The 26,547-nt window shown below is 39.5% G+C and overlaps 1 protein-coding gene across 1 annotated transcript in view; it reads left to right on the top strand.

Annotated features, from left to right (window-relative positions):
- The window catches only part of LOC139738331 (potassium voltage-gated channel unc-103-like), a 226,115-nt gene that overhangs the window by 35,973 nt on the left and 163,595 nt on the right, over positions 1-26,547 (top strand). Inside the window, exon 2 of the mRNA XM_071648972.1 lies at positions 24,854-24,908. The gene's annotated coding sequence lies outside the window, so the exon portion shown is untranslated. The remainder of the gene's footprint in view (positions 1-24,853; positions 24,909-26,547) is intronic.

Below are 26,547 nucleotides of genomic sequence, written 5' to 3'. Positions count from 1 at the left end.
CCCAAAGATTAGCCTGAACTGTGTGCCTTTAGAATGTGAAATATGCAAAGAGGTAGGAGAGAGAATTTCCATCTCCCCGGTGAGGGAAGGAATCAATTTTTGTTGGTAGAAGACAATCAACACTACCGCCCTTTAAAGGTTTATTCTCTACATAATACGGGGCAGGTTTACACCCTCATCCCATTATATTTGTTCGTTATATAGGCAGTGCAGTCATTGGCAGTGTTACATTTTATATCTTTCCATGGGCATTGCAATGCAAGGACAATAACGTGTTCAGACGCATCCTTTCTTCCTGATCCTTGACCTATGTGGTCAATGCAAGGAATAATGAGATGGGGTAAAAAAAGTAGGCTATTTTCGTCTCCTTGATCTCGTATTTGGCCTTTTGCATCGGAAAAGCGAATTGCAAGGTTTCGAATATTTGATCTGGTGACATCGACGGTTTGGAGCAACCCTACAGAATCGAGATTTGTTTTTTTTTTCTCCTTCTCTTTTTGTTGATTGCTGCGTCATAGTAATGTATTTGCAATTTATTAGGGCGTCTGCAGTTGTAGGCAGGTATTGGCAAAAACGTCCACCACGCTTCGTACATGAATGGTGCTCTTTTCTGCCCCCTTTTTTATTTCAGCGAGAAACTTAATTATCCTCAAGGCCAGTAGTCGAGCAGCGCCGTAGTGCTGGTTCCTTTATCCATCGCTTTGTGACGAATCGAATTGCGGCGTAGTTTGAAAAGACGAGAAGGAGAGGGGAGAGAAAGAGCGAGGAAAGAGTGAAAGAAAAAGAGGAGTGAACGGATGGGGGAAGGGAAGACGAGGAAAAAAGATGTTCATCAACAATCATTCTTCATCCCGGACAAACGCGGAATGTCAACAGAATGTACCGCTGACATTTGTGACAATCGAAGGCAACCCGATTTGTTGTTTATTAGCGGTGTAGGCAAAGGGAAGCGGCAAAGCGAGAAGGAAGGAGCTAGACGCTAATGCAGAAATTGGCGCAGAGACGAGAAGGCTAACACCATAGTCCCATGGCATACATTTATATGTTAGTACCCAGATGAAGATATACGAATATAAATACAACGAATGAAATATATAAAAAAACAATAAAAACATAAACGGATATCGAGTGTGCATCACAATGATCCTGACATGTATTCCTCCAGAAGTTTAAGAACTGCATGGAAAATACTCTTGATCCTAAGGTCAATGGAAAGATCAAATATTCTAATATCATTTCAACCCTTGTGATCGCTGAATGACATTGGAATATGGCGAGTAGCAATTCGTTCAGTGGCCAACATTCTAGTTGTACATATATTGAGCAACGTAGATGTAATAATGATGAAAATTACCTTGTGTTTTCGATATTTTGATAAAGAATTGATGACGTCATGATAATTTCTTTTTGTTTGTTTCAAGTCTTCAGCTGCCGAAAATGAAAAAGCGATTTGGATGCCTTTATTTCTGTCGATTTGGCAATGGACGAGGGAAAATGTGGTGTTTCATGCGCAATACGTTGTTCCAAATGATTCGTACTCTTCTCTGAAATTAATAAACGCAGTGCAAATATCAAAAGATATTGTGGTACCTTTACCATTAATCGTCTATTCTTCTTCTTCTTGTATTTTCTTTTTATCTCGCATCGGGTCAATTTGCAAAGCCTTATCCAAGACAACGAGTAAAATTAAGATTAGTTGGAAGCACTATCCATTTTGTATAACACACGTGTATAAGACGTGTTGCTTTTCTTATTGACCCATATCTCTGTTATCACCCATCATCATCCGATATTAAAGAGACTTTCCAATTTGATACATGATTATCGTTGTTGTTTTTTTTTTCATCCACTACCTGGTCCTAATACCTCTCCATCCCTTTGTGATCTATCTTTGCACTACTTTAATCTCTCTTCATCTATCTATCCATCGTTATTTCTCCCTGCCTGTCTATCTCTCCGCCTAAGGAACACCACTGTCTATTGCTTAGACGTCTATCTACCAATCTGTCACTTCACTGTTGATTAACCTCTATGCATATATACCTGTTTCCTGTCGGGTCTACCTAGCAGTCCGTCTCTATATATCTCTCTTTGCACTGTCCTCGCATCCCATTCGATCTATTACAGCAGTCTATGATTCGCAAGTATTGTGATTTTGACGCCGTGAGCACAGCTGAGCAGACAGAGCGTCCCGTGTCCAATTTACCGGGGACCGTCCATCGGCTGGCCGAAGAGAATCAACATCTGAAATGGACTTGTCCGGTAGATTATTACATTTGTATTGATAAGTGGTTCAACGAGTATAGTAGTAGAGGTCTTGCCCGTCGGGTCCCGCGGGAGTCGGATGGAGGTGTAGTGAGGATATGGAGGTGGTGGTTGTCGATGAACAGTATAATTGATAGCGATGAGGAGGTTGCACAGCCGAAATTATTTTTAGACTTGTTTGCTCGAATTGCTGGTTCGACCCTGGCTTGTCATTAAGTCATTGTTCCTGAAATCAATACAGACAGTCATAATAGTCTCGTTGATTTCTTAGTTCCTTTGTGTCCCGTTATACACTTCAGCCGCGGTCGGTAAGACAACGAACCTGGTATGTTTGAGGAAGTAACAAGTTTCACAGAATAGAATCCACGTCAAAATCCGAGTTTCCTATCTCTTTGTTCCCGAAAACAATATGCACAAGATCCTCGCTTAAAGCAAATTTAATACTGCATCTGATGCCGTCCTAATTCTGATGTTGCATCGTATACCACGGAACGCATGGAAGTTGTATATGGACATAATATAAGAAGAGGAGAAAGTAGTAAGTATTTGAGAAGGAACCATTATCAAACAATAAAAAGAAGAAAAGTGTTGAGCGTGAATATTCAATGAGTAAAAGCGAAACAAAACTTGGCGCAGTATTTGAAGAGGAAGAATGAATATGTTGAGCTAGAGAAAGTGGCAAAGTAAGAGGAGGAGGAGGAGGAGGAGGAGGAGATCAAAAAGAGAGAATGAAGGAAGGAGAAAGAAGAAACCCTTCAAAACTAACTCATTCGTCTCTTTAGCCGATACTGTAAATGTACGATGAATGGCGGACGTCAGGTAATTGAAGTTCGTGGCAGCGCTCTTTCGTTCGGGCCGCGGGGCAGGCCGATACACCAACCAGTGAATCTTGTCGAGACCGCTCAGTGTTCTCACTTGTCGGGCGCAAACGTTTTATTTCTCGACTCCGTGGCTAGTGTCAGAAGAAAACGATGCTAGGCGACAAGGAGGCGCCCTTATTCTGCGGACATATTTCTCTCCAGATATGAGAAACTCGCACTTTGTCGAGCCGCTATCTTTTTATTTCTTCTTTTATTTTAAAGGAATGGGGAGGGAGAGGTGCGAGCATGCGCCTTTGGGGGCTGGAGATAAACCGAGGGTGCATGTGACGTAACTAAAGACGTCCACGGCACTTTATCTAATTGATGTTGATTCACGGGCGAAAACCGATCATCAATTCCACCCAGTAATTCGTTCGAAGGAAGTGACGAATTCGAGCTCTTTATTTGAGGAGTGGAAAGGTGAGAGCCTATAAGTTCATCCAATTTCTCTCCTCTTCTTCCTCCTCCTCCTCCTTCTCTTCATTCTCTTCCACCGTAGCCATTTTGGAGGCTACCAATAACCATCTTGTACGGGGAGGCCAAGAATCGGGCATAACGTGACTTAAAGGCCCGAATTCACCAAGATGGATATAACTTAGACCATGGTACAAATTTAGATAATGGTCCAAAATAAGCGTGATAAAGACATACCTTTTGACAAGCGCGTACTAACGCGGGTTTGCTACTTGACGCTTGTCGGCGTATTTACGCAGAAGAAATTTGCAAAAACTATGGTTTGAATTAAGACGACCTTTCTGATTTCAGGCCAAAGCGTGCAAATAAAGTCAGATCGCAACAGCAAAGTTTAGCCACAAGGGTCAGGTTGAAGACTCTGCTGAACATTGCTGTGAACCAGGTTTAAAACTTGTCACTTATAGATGATTGTTCTGCAATATGATGCTCTAATCGATGAAGAGACATTTTTTAAGCATGTTGTAACTGTCAATATATCTTTGAGCAATCATCACCTTTCATTAAACTGAACCGTTATCAAATTTCTACTACGAAATTGTGTGGGCAGGCGTGCTATGCTCAGGAATTCGCATTAAAAATGATGATAAATAGATACCTAAATGATCAGTTTGAACTGCAAATTTTGTAACTTCATTTCTTAATATTCGAAACATTGTTAGCATGTAGTGCCATGCATTTTAGACGATTTGTTGAACAATGCCTTTGATGATTGCTTTTATGGAAGGGTTGCAAGTGAAGAGTGTGTAAACGAGTAGGCGCGTCGTGTTCATCTCCTATGACCCAAATAAGTGGTAAACCGGGGAGTGGGGGTAAGGTCGGGGTGAGACGGCTACAACGTGCTTAGTAAACGGAGAACAATCTTATGAAGATATGAACTCAGCGTTCAAGCTCGTACCGTTCGGTTCGGCACGGTGAAATCACCGTGCCAAATGAGTAGTTCTGATTGAAAGGTATCACCTTAGAATGGTAGTTGCTGTAACGCAAACAGCCTGAAAACGAGCCATGAGAATTCACCTTACGTTCCTAGGAAAAAGAAAAGGAGCACTGAAGTTAAAGAATTAAAGGTTTATAATACCATCTTTCTTTGTATAGCTATTCTTAGATCATCATAGGAGACTGATATGACAGGTCATTAACTTCTGATCTGCACAAAGAAAGAGCCCGACAAAGCCCGTCCATAGAAATGCTATTTCAAGAAACAGATGACTTAGCATTCAATTGCTTTCCTTTTTTTCATGAACACGTATATGGATTTACATACCTTCTAGAAGAATGGTTGCTCTTGGGGTTGTCGGTGTGCTACCTCCGCGCCGTTGCCAATGGTTACCAAAGATTAATCGACTTTGTGTGGTTTTAACGGTTTACTTTTCGCACAAGTATATTGTTGAAGCACGGTTTAACAACACGACACCTGTGGCTTGTAGCACTTGTTCATTTCGCCGGGAATGCTGCGAGACTGTTAATAGCAGCGCCGTGGCGTAATGAGACAATGATAAATAATAGAATACATGCATTCTATAGATTTGTGTGCAGCTATTTATAGTAAAACGTGCAGCCAAGCGAACTAAGAATGTAAGAGCGTAATAAATGGAAGAGAAAAGCTGGAATATACAAAGTCAATAGTGAAAGTTGTTCAAGAGAGGTTGAAGACAAAGATTGTATAAATGTATTGAACATCTGTTGGTTTTAAGCAAACGATATACTATGAATACATCAAATATTAGAAACCGTATCCGAGCAATTACCCCCAGAGAGCAATTACCCTTCAGCTAAATACTGGTTAGTGGTAAGACTAGAGTAAAAATTAGGGTATGGGTTATGTTTAGGGTTAGGAGTTGGGATTAGGTTAGGATTATGTTCAGGATTAGGATTAGGATTAGTATTAGGGCCAGAGGAAGGGTCCGGGGTAATTGCCCAGGGGGTAATTGCCCTAGACCCGTTAGAAACTTATATAAGATTGTACTGCCATTTTTTTTTTTTTGCCTTTTCAAGAAGCATCAATCGTTATTCTACACTTAAACGCTATTCTGCTGAAGCTTAGGATTCAGAGTATTGGGGAGCTTTTATTGAATACTTTTTTCTTCAGTCTTTTTAATGCTTTCTGTTTCCTCTGATTCGGTAAATATGATTATATTCCTCGTTACGATAAATCAGTTTACTAAGTTGTAGTATTCTTTACATGCCCCAATAGTTTTTCTTTTTCATCTTCCTTTTTAAATGCATATATACCTATGAAATTCGTTTATCTTACTTTTCCCATTCAATATAAGCACTTATTCTCTGTAAAAAAAAAAAAAAGAAAAAAAAATATATTTACTGATGGAAAATGAATGAATGAATGAAGGAAGGAAGGAAGGACAGAAGGATACGTAATTCCCCACACCCGGAAATTGTGCCCGAATCTAACCCTACAAATTAATTTAGTGCTGATCGGTAGAATTGATAGGATACGATAGTATGTGTCTAAAGATCCTTTCGGGAACGAAAAAATTACGCATTCAAATGTCCCAATGTTATCAGGATATTTAAATGCGTGAGTTAATCAGCCAATAAGACGCCACAGTTGAGAGTATTTTTACTTTAAGTTAGAAACATAATCTTGATCGCGTGATTTGCATCGCAAAATGGAGCGAGTGTCGGTGCGTTCGACAACTCAAAGCATTTCAATAGCCCGAGTGGCTATAAAGCGATGTGTTTCTTGCAGCGCGCTTGGTGCTTAGAAATCTCATGTGACTTCTTGAAAGGTCACGGCTAAGGTAGATAGGTAGCCAGACTGCCTTGTTTCTCATTACCCAACATCGATATGATCAAATGAGGCGGTCTCCGCGACCTCAATGCCATGATAAATTTCACCCTCGTAAAAAAAGGCAACAAGTTGCGCGTGTTATTGCCATACGCCGACTGGAGCGGTGAAAACAAGACCAATATTGGCGAACACTAGGGAATCTAAATCCATGACGTTGTTGATTTGAAAAAAAAAAGAATACTATCGTCGTCGCAAACGCTTTAGGATCTGCTACTACAGTGTACATACAGTACATTCGGAGGATCGAGATATGTGTGTAACGTACATTAGAAATATTAGAGTCATTATTGTTTATACAGGGAAGACATGCGGCAGGCGTGGAGAATCTGCGACTTCTAAACAATGTTCGTTGCGTTGATGAGGAAGAAGATCATGATTAATGTGGCTTACACTAGGGACATTAAGCTGCATTATAGGCGTATATTTGATTCTCCAAAAAAAAAGAGAGAAAAGGATGGCTTTTATCATTACAAAACTTTAAGGTGACCAGGATTGTACGAAGTCATGCAGGCTATCACAAGCAATCATCACATTGCGCTTTCCGGGCAGTCGATTTTCAATTACAATTCTCGGTTCCCCGATATTCCAGAGTCAATTAAACAAAAATCAGTATTTCGCGCGTGTGCTCGTGAAATGGGATGGCATTATAGCAAACATGTGAGCCATTTGAAAAGACTTTTCGTGAAAACAAGTCCCTCCATGAATATTTCAACGAGGTAAGAAAAAGTAATCGAGTCATGAAAAAAAAAGATATAACCATAATGACCCTACAGTCATGCTAGTGAATTCTAATTTGTCAGTTCCTATTTTTTTCCTTACAGCTCTCTCATTCAACAAGCGTATTTTCAGTCTTTTAAGAAGTCATGTACATGCAATTATAAGAAGTCAAGTATGTCCCAAAACAAGCTCTTTCATTGTTAGGGCAGCATGATGTGTACACTGGATAGAGGGGTGCTGTTCATCATTCCGAAGGTTCGCTATTCCGAAGGTTCACTATTCCGAAGGTTCGTTATTCCGAAGGGTCGTTAATCCGAAACACGCAAATTCCCTATACCTATAGGTTCGTTAATCCGAAAATGAAAAAGGGTTCGTTAATCCGAAAATTTGAGGCGTTATTCCGAAGGTTCGTTACTCCGAAGATTGGTTAATCTGAAAATGAAATTCGGAACAATGAACCTTCGGAATAACGAATCATAGGAATAAAGAGCCTTCGGAATAGCGAACCTTTGGCATAACGAGCTGTAACCGGATAGAGATGGATGTGTGAATGAACGTGAATGTTTCAAATAATTGTCAGTTATACGCTTGTCGTGGACAATTATGATTCGCAAGAAAGTTTCTTTCATTGCCTGGCTTTTATTCTTTTCTAAAAGGGCACCAAGATAGCCAGTTTTAGACATTTTGAGCAAACAAATATACACAGAAGGGTCTCTGTAATAATTTCCGAGAAAATGAGCCGAAATCGCATAGGTTTTGTGCAGACCACTTGTTTTAATCCCTTCACAAAAGCTGAAAGTCCAGTCAAATAACCTAAAACAAAGTTCATCAAGGTGTATGTATCAAGATGTGTGTATGCATCTAGGTGTATGTATAAAGGTTTGTGTATCAAGGCATGTGTATCAAGGTGTATGTATATACTTTGAGTACAGGGTTGGGACAATGTTCAGAGATCGTTGTTTTATCAATATAGATTTCGTAATACAATTATACAAGTTACATTCAATCTCGTCTAAAGTCGAATTCTATAACGGACTACAAAAACCCAACGACATACGTGAATTTTGACTCACACAATGTAACTAATACATCCATTTAGTGGACTTTTCCTTCGACTTAGCCCATATTTCAACTTATCCGAGGTCGACTTTAGGCAAGGTCTACTATGTCTTCAGAGTCTTTTATGAAAGCAATAAAAGCACATCAAATGTGTGTGAAGAAAGGACCCTGTGACGAGCCCACATTCATGGCAAATTGATCAGAAATTCTCCTTCATCGGCCCAGTGATATGTAGAAATGATGAATTCACACGCCGAGACGCCAAAGGTTGCATACTGGAGCTTATTATTATAGTTATAGCATAAACGAAATGACATTTATGCATCATTGATACATTATCAAATGATTAGAGGCTCTCTCCTTAAAGGGCCACACTCGGGCTTGGTTGTTTTGTCGATACCATCTGCTCTGACAACCAGCTGGTATATTGAAAACTGATGGATTGTCTCTCAGTTAGATCTCATATCATCAGGCTTCTTTCTTCGCCTAAAATGTCGGTATGTCTTTGAGAGGATTGCAGGAGAGACGTTATTCGAGCTTCACTATAAGGTCTCGAAAATGCCTCTATCTAATAAAAAAAATGAAAAAATGATGGAATTCGCTTTTGTGCCAATACTGGTCAAGAATCAAGGGTATCACTTAAATGTAATGTTTTATGCAGTACAACCATTAAAACCGAACCCCCTCCTTTCTCTAGGATGTTTATACGTGTTTGTATGTGTGAATGTGTCATGTGATTATATCTATTTGCCAAAAACAAAATGTCCATGTTGTGTGTCAATTAACGTGACGGAAGTGTGCATAGGCAATTATAGGTCTGTATCGGTATACTCTTCAGCAAATTTGCCACTGCATAATGATGATCATGGAACGCTAGGGGTGCGGGCATTCAGCCAATTACAGACGATTCATTTCTCCAGAATTAAAAGTCATAGTTTTGGTTTTTTTTTTTATTCTAACTGATTGTGACTACTCGTATAGCGCTGCATTAAAAAGCGAGAAAATTTTTAAATCACAGACCCCTATCTATATAATAGGCTATAATAATGTTCGTATGAAGATACAATGTTGTGCTGTTGTATTTTTTGACATTACTCAGGAATATTGATAAAATGTTATTACGTCTCCCTGCGAATATCAGCTACATTCACCACTTTGATCAATCAACATAAGTAGAAAAATGAGAGCCCTTTATTGCACATAGGTTTTGTTTTGTTTTGTCACTTTTAATTTGGAGAACGTTTTCTTGACAACTCCTTTGCCACGCTAAGACTATACACGGCCATCTTCTTGTACCTCCTTGTACCGACCTTTGCAGAAAATGGCGATGTGATATTATAGCATAGCATTATGATTCGGCAGGAGGTATCTTTGTAAGAATGAAAGATGAAAATTTGCCCAGTAAACAACCAGTAATGCTTCTCACATGCGTATTATAGATATAAAGGCATGTCGTTGACGTCATAATAATTGTGCCGAATTGTTTTTCCATTAGTCTTCCGTTAGTTAATCACGATTTGAAAACCATGACGAAGATCAAGGGTACCAGTTCCCATTGACTTTGAAAAGTATTATTATAGGCGTGTCTTGTTAAGAACGTAAAAGATAGGGGGGAAAGGGGGTCACCAAAGGGGTGAAATGCCCTTTGCTAAGCTGAGTCGATTACCTTGTTACAAAATGGCTGCGCCATGCATTCACCCCCAAGGTTTTATATCAAGATATAATATCTATAATACTTACCTGGCTTATCTAGTAGCGTCCACTTAGCATCCGGAAAGTCGGGGGGGGGGGGTGTCACTCTCCACGGGTCCCAGAGAATGAGGTCACCTCAGTGGATTCTTCGAAGTCTAAATCTGTCCCTTCCCATCTTTCTCTTTCTCTTCCTTTGTATCTTTTCTCTCCACTCTTTCTTGTAACCTGTCTCTCACCCTTTGGTTGAGGTCTTTTTTCTTTTTCTCTCCCATTTGTTTCTCTTTATCCCTCTCTCTTTCTCTTTCTCTCTCTTTCGCTCTCTCTCTCACTATCTCTATCTATCTCTCTATCTCTGTCTATTCTCCATTAACAATCCGTATCTATCACTTTCTTTTCCTTCCCTTCTATTTCTCTCGATATATTCGTTGTCGAAGCATATTCCTCTCTCGCTCTCTCTCTTCATTTATCTATCTATCTCTGTCTGTCTCTTCCACTACTGTTGATTCTGTATCTATCTTTCTCCAACCTATCTTTCCATCTATTTATTTATTTACCTCTCAATATATGTACCTGTCTATCAGTCTACCTACCTATCTTCCTAACTATTTATTTATCTTTCTTTCTATCTATATATCTATTTATCTGTCTTTCTATCTATTTATCTATCTATTTATTCATTTATCTATCTATCTATCCGTCTATATATTTATCTATTTATTTATTCACTTATCTATCTATCTATCTATCTATCTCTACATATATATCTGTGTCTGTCTCTCCGTACCCTACGGACCCATACCTGTCTCTCACTCTGTCTCTATCCGTCCAGTCTGTTTTTCTTCCAAGGGGTTATAGGACTTTAACTGACAGTCGTCAGTTAATGAAAGTGCATCATGTCAAGCGCTCTTAAAACCAAACACAAAGTGTTCTCATCCACCGCGCTCATTGTCCTAATGCATGTACACATTTTTTGCTCCGGCGTGCTATCGGAGTAAATACCGGCGGTGCACTAATGGATTACCGCCTCTCTCCCCTTCGCGGCGGGGTCGGCAGGCCTCGTGTCCTTTGAAGGAGGTGCATCCGTTGGTATACCCACACCGTCCCTGCTCCATCTCCTTCCCATGTTTTCGTTACCTGTCTGTTACCGCAATTTACTTAGAAATGAATACTTTACCATTCTCATTAGATCCATGCATGAACTGACCATGTCATGGTACCGTGTATTGTATTCAGAAATATGACAAAGATATTGCGTAGAGTATTAAAGGAGATTGTGTATTTACGCAGAGGAGAGAGGAAAACTGTTGTAGTACAAGAGTGTACCATATAAAAGACAAGAACAAAAAATAAGAAGTGTTGTTGTTAACACGTCTTCTTTTCAATAAAGAAGAGTGGTCGATATGCTGACTGTTTCCAGGGGACTCGCAGGTGTGAAAAGTGCGCAAACAGACCTAAAGATACCAAAAGGTCTTGAGACAGACTGACTTTATGGCGTATTCATAACTATATGCACACCTATCGTCAATTATTCAAAAAGATTGGCTCGCTGAACTCAAAATGCTTCTTCAAAATTGCATCAGAGGTTGGTTTCCATGGCAACAGTAATCCAGTTTCATTATTTACATCTAGATTGCATACATGCATCTGTCGCAAACGTTAAACGTGACAACCCAGATGTTTGCATGCAGCTTGTCTGACCTTTACATCAACAGGTGGATCTGCAAAGAAGAGAAGACGTAGAAATTGAACAAAAACAAAAACACTTTTAATGATAAAGTTGATGATATTAATGGTTGTTATAATGATAAAACTGTTTCTACATTTTTTTACAATGTAAATCTTACGAAGATATAATCGTAATAAGAATGATATGGTAATAATAGAGTTTTATAAGAAGCTGACAAAGTTTTAAAAAAATTTAATCTAGAAAACGGTTGTGTCCAGAATGCATGTGTTAGATTTCATTTGTGTGTAGATTTAAGGATGTCAGACATTTAACTTGCATTCTGTCTGCAGGTATCACAAACTATGGTTTTTATACGCAAGAGAGACAAAAAAGAGAGAAAGACGGAGAAAGAGAAAGAAAAAGACAGTAAGACAAAGAGATAAAGAGAGAACCGTGTCTTTCTTTTATATACATTAGAATAAGGTAGAATTAGACAAAAGCAAGGTAGGTTCTTTTATCCAAATACTACTCTAAATTACATGTTGAACAGATCAAAGTAAAATGTAGATTAGGGCTTTGGTGTATATTTCTAAGTGGATTTATGAGTAGCGATGGGGTTTGACGTCATATTTCTTCCAAGTGCATTTAAAAAACTGTTGTTTTTTAGCTCACCTGAGCCAAAGGCTCAAGTGAGCTATTGCGATCGCCCTTCGTCCGGCGTCCGTCGTGCGTCGTGCGTCGTCCGTCGTCCGTCGTCCGTCGTCCGTCGTCCGTCGTGCGTCGTGCGTAAACTTTTTACATTTTCATCTTCTTCTTGAAAACCCCAAGACCGATTTTCATCAAACTTGGCAGGTAGCATCCCTAGGGGGTTAGGAACTCAATTTGTTAAAATGGGCACCATGCCCCACCCAGGGGGCCCCCAGGGGGGCCCAAACCCCCCAAAATTAAGGAATCTGTAAAAATCTTCTTCTCTAGAACCAGAAGTGATAGAGCTAAGTTAATACTATGAGTTAGTACATTGATGACTGTAGTTTCAAGTTTGTTCATGGCAGAATCAGGGGTGCCCCCCTTGGGACCCAGGGGAGGGGGTGGGGAAGGGTTCTAATGGGGCCTAAATTGTACATTTTCATCTTCTTCTTGAGAACCCCATAACCCATTTTCACCAAACTTGGCAGGTAGCATCCCTAGGGGGTTAGGAACTCAATTTGTTAAAATGGGCACCATGCCCCACCTAGGGGGCCCCCAGGGGGCCCAAACCCCCCAAAATTAAGGAATCCGCAAAAATCTTCTTCTCTAGAACCAGAAGTGATAGAGCTAAGTTAATACTATGAGTTAGTACATTGATGACTGTAGTTTCAAGTTTGTTCATGGCAGAATCAGGGGGGCCCCCCTTGGGACCCAGGGGAGGGGGTGAGGAGGGGTCCTAATGGGGCCTAAATTGTACATTTTTATCTTATTCTTGAAAACCCCATGACCCATTTTCACCAAACTTGGCAGGTATCATCCCTAGGGGGTTAGGATCTCAATTTGTTAAAATGGGCACCATGCCCAACCCAGGGGGCCCCCAGGGGTCCCAAACCCCCCAAATGAAGGAATCTTTATAAATCTTCTCTAGAATCAGAAGTTATAGAGCTCAGATAATATTATGAGTGAGTACATTAATGACTGTAGTTTGAAGTTTGTTCATAGGGGATCCAGGGGTGCCCCTCTTGGGTAGGGGGGGGGGGGTGGTTGGAAGGGTCCAAATGGGGGCCTGAATTGTACATTTTCATCTTCTTCCTGAAAACCTCATGATGGATTTTTGTCAAACTTGGCAGGTAGCATCCCTAGGGGGTCAGGATCTCAATTTATCAAAATGGGCACCATACCCCACCCAGAGGGCCCCAGGGGGCCCCAATCCCCCCAAATTAAGGAATCTTTAAAAAATTGGGCCCTTATTGTACATTTTCATCTTCTACTTGAGAATGCCTGGTCAAATTTTAATTTAGATTAGTGACTGCGTGAAAGGTGAACTTGCGATACTCAGGTGAGCGCTAGACCCGCGGGTCTCTTGTTATATTTCTTAATCACAATTTGCCAATAAAAAGAACGTACGTGATATTTCAAAGTAAAAGTAAAAATGCAAGAATATTCAAGCAAATTGAATTTGTATTATTTGAGTGTAATCGGAAATTACACATATTCAGCAATGTTGATTTGACTATAATGACTAGAGAAATTATTTACATATATATACACTGTATATATATATTCAACGCAGTTATATTCATTAGAATCAACTTCATTTTTTATATTAAAAAAAATATATATGTTTCATGTTGGGATAGAAATTCATTTGGGATTACATAAACTTCTTGAATCATTTAAGTAAAAAGAGAACACTTCCGAAACGTCTTATAATTCAAAACAAGTAAAAAATGAATTTTTCAGGATTTTTTTTTCAGCAATGTTGATGTCAAGCAAATTATATACCCTTCTGAAGTATGTCCCAACTTTAACGGAAAGTTTACTTAATTAAAGTAATTGAAACGTTCGTTGTTGATTATTGGTTAAAACTATATTGTCAGAGAATGCTGCCTAAGTAATAAATTGACGTTTGTGTTTGATAATTTCATCTAATATTGTACAATAAAAACAAAAACTTTAATGTAACTTAAACAAATTAAGTAAAGATGACTTGTAACCAAAATAAGTAAATTCTACATAAAAATGTTATAACTCTTAAGATTTTGCACTTAAAAAATAGTTCACGTTATCAAATTAATTATAAACCATGGTATCATTTTTCATCCGTGTATATTGGTTGTGAGTCTTTTATTTTCTTCTTCCAGTTCTGACCAGTTTATACATTTAGGTCCCACCCTCTACCCCCTCTTCCGTCCACAAACAGGATAAAACACAAACAAACTGCATGAAAGTCAAAATCCTGTTGTTTTTGAAACACCTATAAAAACCACGATGCATGGACGTGCAATGCATCACGGATACTTCCACTTATCGTACGTGCAACGGATCCTGGATACTTCACTATACGTGCAATGCATCATGGGTACTTCCACTATACGTGCAATGCATCAGGGGTACTTCCACTGTATACATGCAATGAAACCAAGATGAAAGCGTATCAGGCGATTATTTCATTCTTAAGTAAAGAAACACATAACCCTGACCCTGATCCCAAGTTGACGGCCCTTCTTCAGTTTATACCTTTGAAGTGGGAAGGGCCATCATTTTGTAAAAACCTGGCGTCGGATTTAATTACGCTGACCTTTTTTTCTTTCTTTCTATCTCTTTCAGGCAGAGATTCTTTTCGCTTGATCAAAGCATACCTAGCGTTAAATTAGAGGTCGAAGACGCCAGTAAATGTAAACGACTGCTGGTCTAATTAGCTCATTAGAATGCATTGTTCCCGCGCCCCTCTCAATTTGGCGGGCTGGCGTAAGACACGTGCAGAAGGTCAAGTCTCTGTAATGGGCGGATTAATTTTAATGACATTAGGCTAGTGGGAGGGCTCCTTGTCATTGGTGACTACATGGTGCGCTGGTCTTTGTCAAAGACTGTTCCACACGAAAACTGGGTCATTAAAACATATTGTAGGCCTATGTGTTGCTTTTGCTTGTATTTGGTCAACTCTGTTAAAACATGATTCAAACCTAACATTGTTCAACTTTAATTACAATCAACATCACTATAGTGCGCATTACAGGATAAAGCACCTCTCTGTAAGAAACAAAAAAAAAATCAAAACCCAAACCAAATATGTTATTGAATGATCTTTGGTTGAAGAGTTGGGCAATTCACTTATAACAGACATCGTAGGGAAGTGATGTGACATGCACGGTAAATTATACTTCAGGACCTGTTTTGAATGAGGTTAGCAATGAATATTTGTTATGAACTGAAACATTTGCTCGATAGTGAAGCAGAATATATGGATCTGTGTTTCTATAGTGGGAACTATTGTGCTTTGAGAGAAAAAGATAGATAGAAAGAGAGAGAAATATACAGAGAAGGGGTATAGAAAAAGAAAGAGGGTTAAAATGGAAATAACAATCTGTTCCTACCGTTGCTGTCTACCGCTTCATATTTTGCCATCTTTCTGCGGAAGACACGCCAATACAGCATAAGATGAAGTTTGAGTGAATGGGTTTAAAGTCTAGAGTTGGTTTCCGCATCCGATAAGTTTGCCCAATTCACGTGAATAATGTCCCAGTGAATCGAAGTGGACGGGGAGCTCTGGCGTTTACACGCCAAGTAAAGCCCCTCACGTAAATCTCCGGCAAGGAAGGTGGTGTAGATATTGGCTATGTATCGATCACACCACCAAGTTAAAGTTTCACTGAAACTGACATGCAGACGTTTGCAATGTTACTGTTGCATCTCTTTCGCTCTTTTTTTTTTCTTTTTTTCTTTTCATTTTTTTTGCAAATGCATCCCCGGCAATGGTATGTGCGGAAGCTGTCTATAGTACAGTACAGGAGTTTGCAGAGAGTAGTATCCAAAAAAACAAATCCATTAAAACTATAAAAGGGATGTTTAAAAACCATGTGAAAAGAAAAAAGCCCGACGTAGGGTTCAGGATGTTTGAAGTGTATAAAGATGTCTCACCCATTTTATTATGGATGTCATTATTGTTGTAAATGATTTAGGTGTGATAATGGAAACAAGAAATGTTTAAATAATTAATGATCGGCTAAACAAATTACCAAACCCGGATTTGTATGTGTCGGACCATGGAGTTGTTGTTGTTTTCTGTTTCACTTGTAATTCAGAAAATATTCGAATAATCCATTGGAACTTTTGTCAAACACCTTACCGACACCGCCTCAGATTTGCGTGACTTTGTGTCATTTCAAGCAATGTTTATTTCCAGCCTTTTACTTCAGTGTTCCAACTTTGAGGAAATCAAGCTTGCTACTGCAATATTCAAATATCGAAAGTCGCAGATTTCAGCACCTGCCAACAGCTCCATGATATGAATTTTGCGCATTACAATTATTCTAAATCACATGGCTGACTTTTTTCACCTCGGCTAATTGTTATGGTACGGAACTTTTAAAGCTACATGAATATTGGAAGATATTTAGAAAATTGTAAAATTATCAGGTCTCCTATTGTCCTGTTCCAGAAATGAAAGTGAGATGAAAGAGAAAATTACTGAGGTAGGCATGTTGAACGAGGGGAAAAAATTCACATTTTTTGACCAAAAAAAGTGTTATAGCAATTTTTTCATCTTGTACTATAACACCAGCAACGAAAAGTTGCAACCTTGGAATAGTCCAATGTCTGATAAGCTAATGTGAATGATTATATCCTTTTAGTGATGCCTAGTTTCTTTATGGTAAATGCTTTTTTTTAACTTAAAGGTCACATTTTATGTTATTCTTGAGAGTCAAAAGGAGCGTCGAGGACATCCCGATAGTAATCTTAAACATTCGCACGTTGACCTCTCTTTGCTGAATTCTTTGTGATAAAAATCCCGGATTTTAACTAGAAATGTTGACGTAGATATAATATTACGTTTTCCCTCTGAAAAAAGACACCCTATAAAACGCCAAGCCTCTGCGAAATTCTACAGAGATGACGTAGTTCTTAAGACGTCACAATGGCGTAATGCTCGATCAGTCTGTGTCTGCATGTTCAATACACAAACACACGCACACACTCACACACACACACACACACACACACACACACACACACACACACACCCATACCCTTACACCCACACACACACATACACAATAGCTTTACAATGACGCAAGGCTGACTTTTTACCTGCATTCAACGTGAACATGACGGATGAATCTCAGCGGAACCAAGTTTACGGGAAGCCACAATCGCCCATTTTCGTTATTAGGCGCAGTCGGTCTCTCATAAGCCCCTATCGCCCCCTCGAAGCATTACGATAAGCAATGAGTTCTGCTTTTCACGCAAACTAAATGTGACGCGTGGCATTCCATAGGAAGGTTTATTAGATTTGCTAGACTGCATAGGAAAGGCGAACACACATACATTATTGAGCTGTTCCTGTAACAATGTATGTTTCATGCCTTCTCTATGCAAAGAAAGAAGTTGGGGGAGGGGGGGGGGGGGGGTTCCTAGGTTTCCCTCGCGAAAATTCCTCCTCGATGAGAAAATAGCGAGGAACACTAAATGAATTACGGCGACTTCTTCCGAACACGGTGCAGCTGTAATTTTCGTGTTTGCGCAGACCAATAGAGCACAGTAGCGTGACTGTTACGGGACTGTCATGGCGTCCTTATTGAATTGAGAGGCGCCAAGGCGTGTTCCGAGGCATATGCGATCAAGCATAATGGTTTATTATGTTTCCGTATAAGTCTTCTTGTGTCTGGCTAATTTGATTCCATCTGCGCTATACGACATCGTTGCTGAATCCTATAGAGTTATGGAGATCCACTGCTGGTTAATGAAATGACAAGTTGCTATATAACTTGAAGAGGAGGGGGGCGAGAGAGAACAATTTTCTCCATAATGCTTCCTTTTCTTGACACCTTCATTGAAAATGGAAATAAGATACCAGCGTGCAGCTCCCGGGAAAACGCCGGGAAACGGAAAGAAAATGAAGAATATATTGAAGGAGGAATCGGATGATGGGGAACGGGAAGTTTAGGGATAAACAAAGAGAGCACGAGTATTTGGGATCTGTGAGTATTGTCTAAACTTCTTAAACCAACGACATTTTGGACTTAAAACACGCCTGCCCTCACCTGTGCACATCACAAAGACGCTCGAGCACTCACGGCTTTGTACAAACTAAGTATGTTTTAAAGTAGTTTGCGTGTGCGTGTGTGTTTGTGTGTGTGTGTGTGTGTGCGTGTGTGGGGAGTGTGTGTGTGCGCGTGGGGTGTGTGTGCATGTGTTTGTGTATGTCGTATCTGTATAACTTTCTCTGCATTTGGTGTGAGCAGTGTGTTTTACACATGAGTGGAGGTAATCGAAATTATAGACATGAAACATGGAAAAGACGAAGCAGGGCGTCTGCAAAGCGCGGTGGCTATTATGGTGACAATGCTGTTCTTACTTCCAATAGAATCTGAATTGGCAAGGAGAAATTTGGTGTCACATAAATGGCCACTTGCTGGTGTTTGGACAAAGTTTGGCATAAATAAAATTGAGTATTCTGAAGGAGAAAGAATGTTCAAGAGAGGAGGTTGAACGAAAGTGTCAAACCACCGCGTCACATGTACAGGCCAATATATTTCAGTGAAATAGAAAACACAAAGGCTGCTGGTTGGAAGGAGAAGGAGAAATATATTCGTATTGCACGTAATATTTACAAGTCGACTCTTAAAAAAAGGAAGAAAATAACAAGCGAGTACTTTGGCTGTAGATAGCTACCTTCAGTAAAACGTGCTCCTAACGCGCGATTACCCACATGAATTTTGAAGTAAGATTTTACAAGCAAATTCCAGCCCAACCACTTTACAAAAAAAAATAAAAAAATCCATGTAATACTAGTAGATGATACCGTAGCTAAGTACTAAGTGCGTTGGTACATTCGAAATTACAGTTGTACAAACGAATACTACTCTTTCATACACTTCTGTAAAGTAGCTACGCGCTAATGGAATAACCCAATCAGGTACGCAGACACCAGCACGCAACATTCAACTAATAATATAGTGAGATGAGTATTGAACAAATATCGACAAACTCAGTCATAGCGCATTCCTCGACCGTCTCTAGGCAGACCAAAATTGGAAAGCAAACATTAAGATACCGGAAGAGTTTACATAAAGTCGGATGTACAGCTGTATCTATCAAAAGGACACGAGCTCTCTCGCGTCATCGACACTTAGCATTGTATTCAGTAATACGGCTGGTTGTATGGATATCGTAAACAGAGAACCAGAAAGGCTGTATCGCAATTTTGGGGGTATTGAGTTATTGGTGTCGCGTTGTAGAGCTCGATCTCCTCTACATCATAGTGACAATTTTAAATCATTTTCATTTTCAGCAAAATGTCAAAAATCGTAGAAACGCGATAACGCCCTTCTGGTTCTCACCTAACGGTATCGTACATTGGCGCAAACGAAAGAAGAAGTGAAATGAAGAAGGGAGTAAGGGCAGAAAGAATGAGGAATATTGTGATGCACAGTGCTGTCTAGCCCGTTTTGGCAATGTGAGCCTGAAAAGGGGCAATCTGCAGCCATCATTCGAGACGCGCAAAGATCCGATGATAGCCGAGAAGAGCTAACAGCACCTTCCTAATGACTCCGAGGATCGACTTGTATATTTGAAGAGCATTTGCTTTCACGATCTCCCAACGCTGGGCGAGATTTCCGCCCAATGCCATGCGATGGGGGACAAAAACAAAGACGTAATAAGACCCCGCGTGTCTTCATTGAAATATTTCCATTCAAATCTTGCCTTTTTCACCCTTCCTATATCACCGTCACGTCAATCTTTGGTCATTTCCCGTCTCGCTTTCTTTTTGCTGTCGATGAGAACTTGACGTGAGGATTTGGTGTGACGTTTTGACCGATCATGCAGGCACGCGGTAGGTTTATTTTTCTCACCGCTTCTCAAAACAAACTCGAATCTTCAATTTTGTTTGGGGTATTACCTTTCATGCGCCAGTGTATCGGGTTGTATATATCATTGGTCAATCCACGCGTGAGTCTTGTATCAAGGTGTTGCTGGTACGGACTGGTCAAACCGCATCACCTTTGGCGGCTACGGTGTGTGCAGGTATCGGAAATGTTTGAATCGAATCTTAACGGGACTATGCAGTGCAAAGACATGTAGACTTCTGTTGATTAACGATAGTCTTCATGTTGCTTTTGTGCCTAAGTGAGTATTCAAATGTGTGTAATATATTACATAATAACTTTTCTATTATATTTCTTCATACTTGATGCGCCCGCAATAAAAAAAAAAATCCAAATCAAGATTCTCTCACTGTCGTCATCCCGCCATTCACTGGTAAAGTACTGAACGAGTAACCAAAGACATTGGAATGTACCTTCCCTATAGACCAAGCATAACTTGCATGTTTCGGTGCAATGTGTTTTGTTAATCATACTAGTAACATGGCAACATGAAAGTTATGCTCAGTCTCGGAAACGGTGTAGTTGAGTGCCTTTTGTTACTTCACTGTTGATTGACAAATGATGTCACTGACAGAATATTGATTTTGAAGGCTTTCGTGGCCGTTTCAAAGTAATCTAGAGAAATAGAGAACAAAATCATAAAATATATGGCACAAAAGGAAGATATTCATATGGTCACATAAGTGACGATCAGTTTATTGTGAATCAATTCAAGTTAGCATGCATCTTCATTATGTAGTCCCTTTACGTAGTTGAATGCTTTGAACATTGTTGATTTGATCACCTTCTGTGCTATGAGCGTCAACTCTCTTTGTAGATTTGTCATTCGCGTTTTAAAACTGAGAATGTACAGGAACATAAGTAAACGATTTACCCTTTCCATTAAGATGTCGTGCTCGTTTGGAGATGGGACTGGTTATTGGATGGTAATTTGAAAGTGCAGTGACAACACATAGGGGGACGTAGTAATACATTAAAATAATCACTCCATTTCAGTTGCTACATCTTAGGCATAATCTATCATGAGTCCCTCATTTAATTGGAAGAGTACACTTGGCGAAGATTTTAGCGTGTGCGTATCGGTGGCAGTTCTGGGAGGGAAAAAAGAAGAGGGGAATAATATACTTAGCTCGGTTGTATTCTGTGTTTGGGGAAATGTTTTTGTAGCTGCCGCCGTGTCAATACAAACCAGCATCCGCCGTGCGTGTAAGTTTATTGGTAGTCGTGAGTTATCCAGTGAATTCGTTAGTATTGATTCTTCTGAGTTAGAGGGTTTGAGCGGTACATCGCAGCGGCACAGATCGGGACGGCATAATCACATCAACGGGAAAGTAGCGGACCAAACGTTATCGCTTGTCCGTGCAATGTCGTCAATAGCCTACAGCCAAGATGGCTTGCACCGTTCTGCGTGCTGCACTTGTACATCAAATGCTGTTCTTTCCAACTTAAAGTCCCGTATCTTGATTTCAAAGCTAATTAAGAAATGAACGTGGGTTTGAATGAAGCCGACTTAAGTCGTGTAAATCTGCACTTAAAATCAGTCTCTGGGTAAAAATTAAAACTTCAGATTGAAGGTAATTTTACTTGGTCGTCATCTACATAACATCTGTCACGTGTGAATAGGACTACCCGCAAAGTTGGCTCACTGTCCTGGATCATTTTGTGGCTCTGAGATAGGTAGACATGCTTCTAAGAGTCAAGGGAGCTACCTTTAGACCTAGAACCACGTTCTGTGAACAAGTCCAGAACAAAAGCCAATGTCTCCTTCTCTACCCTTATGCTAAGCATGGAAGGTTTTTATCATGGTAACATGGAATTATACCTTAAGATGAGAAAGAGGCTTTTAACCCGTTGAAGAGTAGTCCCGAGTATATTCGGACAGGTGTCTTTGGGAAATATGTTTTACAGCACACTCAGTTAGATGGGCATGATGGGTACTGGTTGCACAGGAAGACATGCGTGGTATTTTCACCCATGCGTTTTTGGCACGTACTTACGTTCTATCAGAATGACCTCTACCTAAAATCATGGTTACGAGTTCCTTCCAGCATAATAATGGCCTTTGCATGTCTATTCGCAAATATGAAAGTCACTTTGTGCCACCTTGGACATCGCGAAATTTTGTTTGAATTTGTGTGGATTGGTATTCCAATGAGTAGCTTTCATTAGCGCAAACTGTGCTCAAGCCAGATCATTGTGAAAATAACGAAATCACGTCATTAAAGTGTCCTCGTGACAGCATAATTAAAAAGATACGAATGTCAATTTATTTTTGTTCAGTGCAGACTCCTCCTTGCATTCAGGCACGTTCCATGTACTCTACCCGCGTATTAGGAGGTCTGAAATCACGTGACTGAACTTCATGTTATGACGAAATGTGCGAGTCAGCGTAAAAATAGCAGGGGAAATTAGAGCAATATATCAAATGAATTTTCAGTCAGCGAAATTGGATGAATGAAGACGATGTTGGAATGTCAGCAAAATTATCAGGAAATTGTTTCCACTGAAAAATGTCTGAAAAATGTCATGATGGTCATGTGACTTGCATGTCATCTTTAAGCCTTAACTTACTGGAAATGAGCGTACCATGCTTTCATCGTATTGGGAATGGTGTCCTGGGGGAGGCAAAGGGGTTAATGGTATCAGGCTGCTTCAGAAGGGAGGTGGGGGTGGGGCGACATTCAATGCATGGTGTAGTATGTCGGTGACACAAAGCGAAAGTGCAAGCTAAATGAAACAAAGTACCATGAGGGATGACATGTAATATCATTAATGTCATGCACAAAACATCACACACAGGAAAAAAGACACACACAGGAAAAAAGACACACACACACACACAGACTCACTTTTTCAAGACAGTCAGACACACTCACTGTTAAACGGACAGACAAACGCACGAATCTAACATGCGCTCATGCACAAGTATCTAAACATATCGAGCCCCGTCCAATTCTACAGGAATGCTGTTACCGAATGTTATTGGGCTTCGCATAGAAAATCTAAGATAACACATTGACATAAATCACATAAAGCTGGTCAAATTTAGCCCCGACTATGTGATTGTTTGAATAAGCTTTCTCCTCAAATACACATTAAAGTCGAATGACAGCTAACAACGTCTGTCACCATGTCATAGGCACGTCTCTCCAACCCTTTTTACAATTTACTGTCTGCCATAACTCGAAGTAATTGCCAATGCCAAAGGAAAATGGTTGGTGCGTTTTGTGTTCTTTTGCACTTTCGAAGCTGACGAGGGTAAGGTCACATCGTGATCTTTGGCGAAGGGAAGAGAAAAATTATGAGTCGTAAAAAAGGAGAGGACAATGTTAAATTTGATTAAAAACGTGCCGTTCGCGATGTTTTTTGAGCCCGCCTGTTCATTAGAGCGGCGTTTGTTCTAGCCGTGACGTTTCGCTGGATCGCTGAATAACAATGGAAGCAATGCCATGCTGACAGCTTTTCTCGAAAGCTGCGGTGCCTTGCTTGAATTATACTACAGCTGTATAAAACATTCATAAAGCGTGTGTCTTCATTCTCTTCGGCAGTTTGTGTGTATTGTTTCTTATAGTAAACTTTGACATAAGAATCCTCACTTTTCAATTATTATTCCTTCGACCATTAAGGTTTGTACATTACCTATACACATTCTTATAGACATAACAAGGATCAACCGAACGCTACGTGTTTGAAGGAAGATATCTACGCATGCCTCGTCTAGTAAACAGTACCAACTGATGATTACGTACATGTCATTTACAAAGGAAATAGCTTAATTCCGTTATATCTGGAAACCAAAAATTAGGAAGTTGATATCTTATATTCAGGAATAAGCATTTATTGACGTCTTCATTTCATATTTCTGCGATATTGGTTTACCAGTGGAAGCATCTGAAGTCTATTCAATCCTTGTCCATGATTTTAGTGTTTTACATTACTTGGTATCAATGCTTCGGGTAGAATTCTGCGTGAAAATCGATATATCGTCAAGGTATTTTGTTTGGTTAGGTTTGTTTATCGTTTGGACGCCCAGCTGAGGTCAAGCTTTTTATAGCTTATGACGATTCACACAAAATGCATATGGCATATCCAATGTACATACTATTTGCATCTATGTATGTGTATCTTGTAAATAAATCATATCAAAAGTAAATCAAATTGTTTTCGTGATTAATATATTTTGAATCTATGATTCTTGTTTATCTTTCGCTTTTCCCCCCTTTCTCTTTTTTCGATTTTACTGAGGGTGAGCGATACGGCATATGTTTTGGAAATAGTCTTTTATCTGGTTTTGGTCCCGCCTACCTCATGCAATCCCAAATCCAGTGTTTCTCTTAATCACAAGCAGTTAAAAACAAGTGTCATCCTCGTGCCCTCCTCCGTCAATATAAAAAAGTAAATGTATTGATATCTTACCCAATCCACGCGGTAACGATACGGTGGTAAAAATAGTAGTGAATTTGGCTCTGAAAATAGGCTAAGGAGAATACATAGACAATTTTGAGGAGACACTTGAGTTTTACATCATGATGGTTATGATTCCAATCTTCAAACCCTGTATCATGGGGAGGGGGCAATACCAGTCAACCAGCGATGACCCATTCTTTTTCATTGCAGAACGTTTTTTTTTTTTTTGTTTTTTTTTTGTTTGTTTGTTTGTTTGTCTGTTTATTTGTTTGGGGTTTTTTCCAACCATATTATGAGAACTACTGATTTTTTCGTCTGTTTCTTCCAACAGCTCATGAGGATTATATCAAGAAACAGCTCACAGGTCCTTGTGGTTCACCAAACGAGTAAGTCTAATACACTTTTCTTTATTCTTTAATATCACACACCAGGGGTGAACACCAGCGGTGCGCGGCGCCATCTGAATGTCACGTGACTTCGTAAAGAAGCTGTTGCAAACGATAATAGCTTTCGTGGTTGCCAGGTTGTAAACGTTATGAGAGTGAGGGCAGAGAATGCACATCAATTTGTCACTATTGGATCGTAAAAATTCACAATGACCTTTTGCGAGGGAGAAGATAAGGTTATGAAACTTATTTTAGGGAGGAACATGAGGCAGTACCAGAGGAATTGAACTTGCCAGACACCGTCAGCTTTAGGCAGCCTATTTGACATTCGTATTAGGTTGTGTGGTTTTTTTTCACTGTATAACACAACTCATGACATGCTGTGATTTGTGTGTATGTGTGTAAATATACTTAAAAAATGATCAAGAAAATGAGCCTCATTCAGAAACCCAGGGTGTGTAGTCAATCAAGCTGCTACATATTGATATATCCGTCTGTACAAATGAATTTTACCAGGAATTATTGGTTAAGAAAACTGTTTGTGAAATCGTTGACATTCGATTGAGTTAAGTTTTGGCTTATATCATTACAGTTCGACTCGTGCTATGTTTACTGTAGTATATCTTTCATACCACGCATTCAAGATCTTTTGTTTATTCTTATCTATCAGGTCAGGTAGTATAGTAGATAAGTTCAGTTTGTCAATATTACTGAGAGAGTATAAGTAGAGAGAGTAGGCGTAGTAAGTAATTGTATTAGTAGTAGTAGTAGTAGTATACAATAGTAGTAGTAGTAGTAGTAGTAGTAGTAGTAGTAGTAATAGTAGTAATAGTAGTAGTAGTAGTAGAAGTAGTAGTTGTAGTAGCAAAGTAGTTTGTATAGTAGAAGTCGCAGAGGTTGTATAGTAGTTGATTTTGAATCCTATAAACCAAGCCTCTTTGCAATCCGTTGTTATGCTTAAAACATTAATGTCTACAACAAAATTCATTTTAGTAGATGGTTGTGAAGGTACTTTACATAGCAATCCATGAATTGATGGGAATATTTTAACTTGTTTACAAAAAAAGTAAGCGGAAAACAGTGAACATTTTAGAAAATTCTGAAAAACAATTCTGAAAAAAAAAAAACAGCGCAAAAGTGGTGTCACAATAACACTTAAGTATATGCTGCATTTTCAAATCCGGTAAAACACTTTATATTCCATTAGTTTGTGACATTTAAAGTCTCATAATTATTCCCCTCCTCTTTTTATTCTGCCTTAATGCTCTCTAGGACGTTAGTGGTAGCTACTCTGTCATAATCATAACTGGAACTTTAAAGTGTATATTATTATGAACTTTCATATACATTGTGTACTGGGAAAACGTTGGCGTTAGACCACACTTCCGCCCTTGGCAGCTACAGTTCTTTGACAGGATCAATTGGATTGACCTGCCCTGATTATTCACGCTTGGTGCACTCTCAAGACCCTGCCCACGTGACGACAGCTCGGTATTATAATTATCATTGAAAACCTTGGAGAGCTATCTGCTAAACGACGTTAATTTAGATGTGTAAACTAACAACGGGCGGTGCGTGTATAAGGTGAGAGAGAGAGAAAAAAAAAACGTAGCCTCGTGAAAATAGTATAAACAAACAA

Source organism: Diadema antillarum, unplaced genomic scaffold (assembly GCF_040938485.1).
Source record: "Diadema antillarum isolate AM-2024a unplaced genomic scaffold, OU_Dant_1.0 seq00000735_RagTag, whole genome shotgun sequence".
Lineage (NCBI taxonomy): Eukaryota > Metazoa > Echinodermata > Echinoidea > Diadematoida > Diadematidae > Diadema > Diadema antillarum.
Note: the sequence above shows the minus strand (reverse complement) of the source record. Positions and strands in the feature narration are given on the sequence as shown.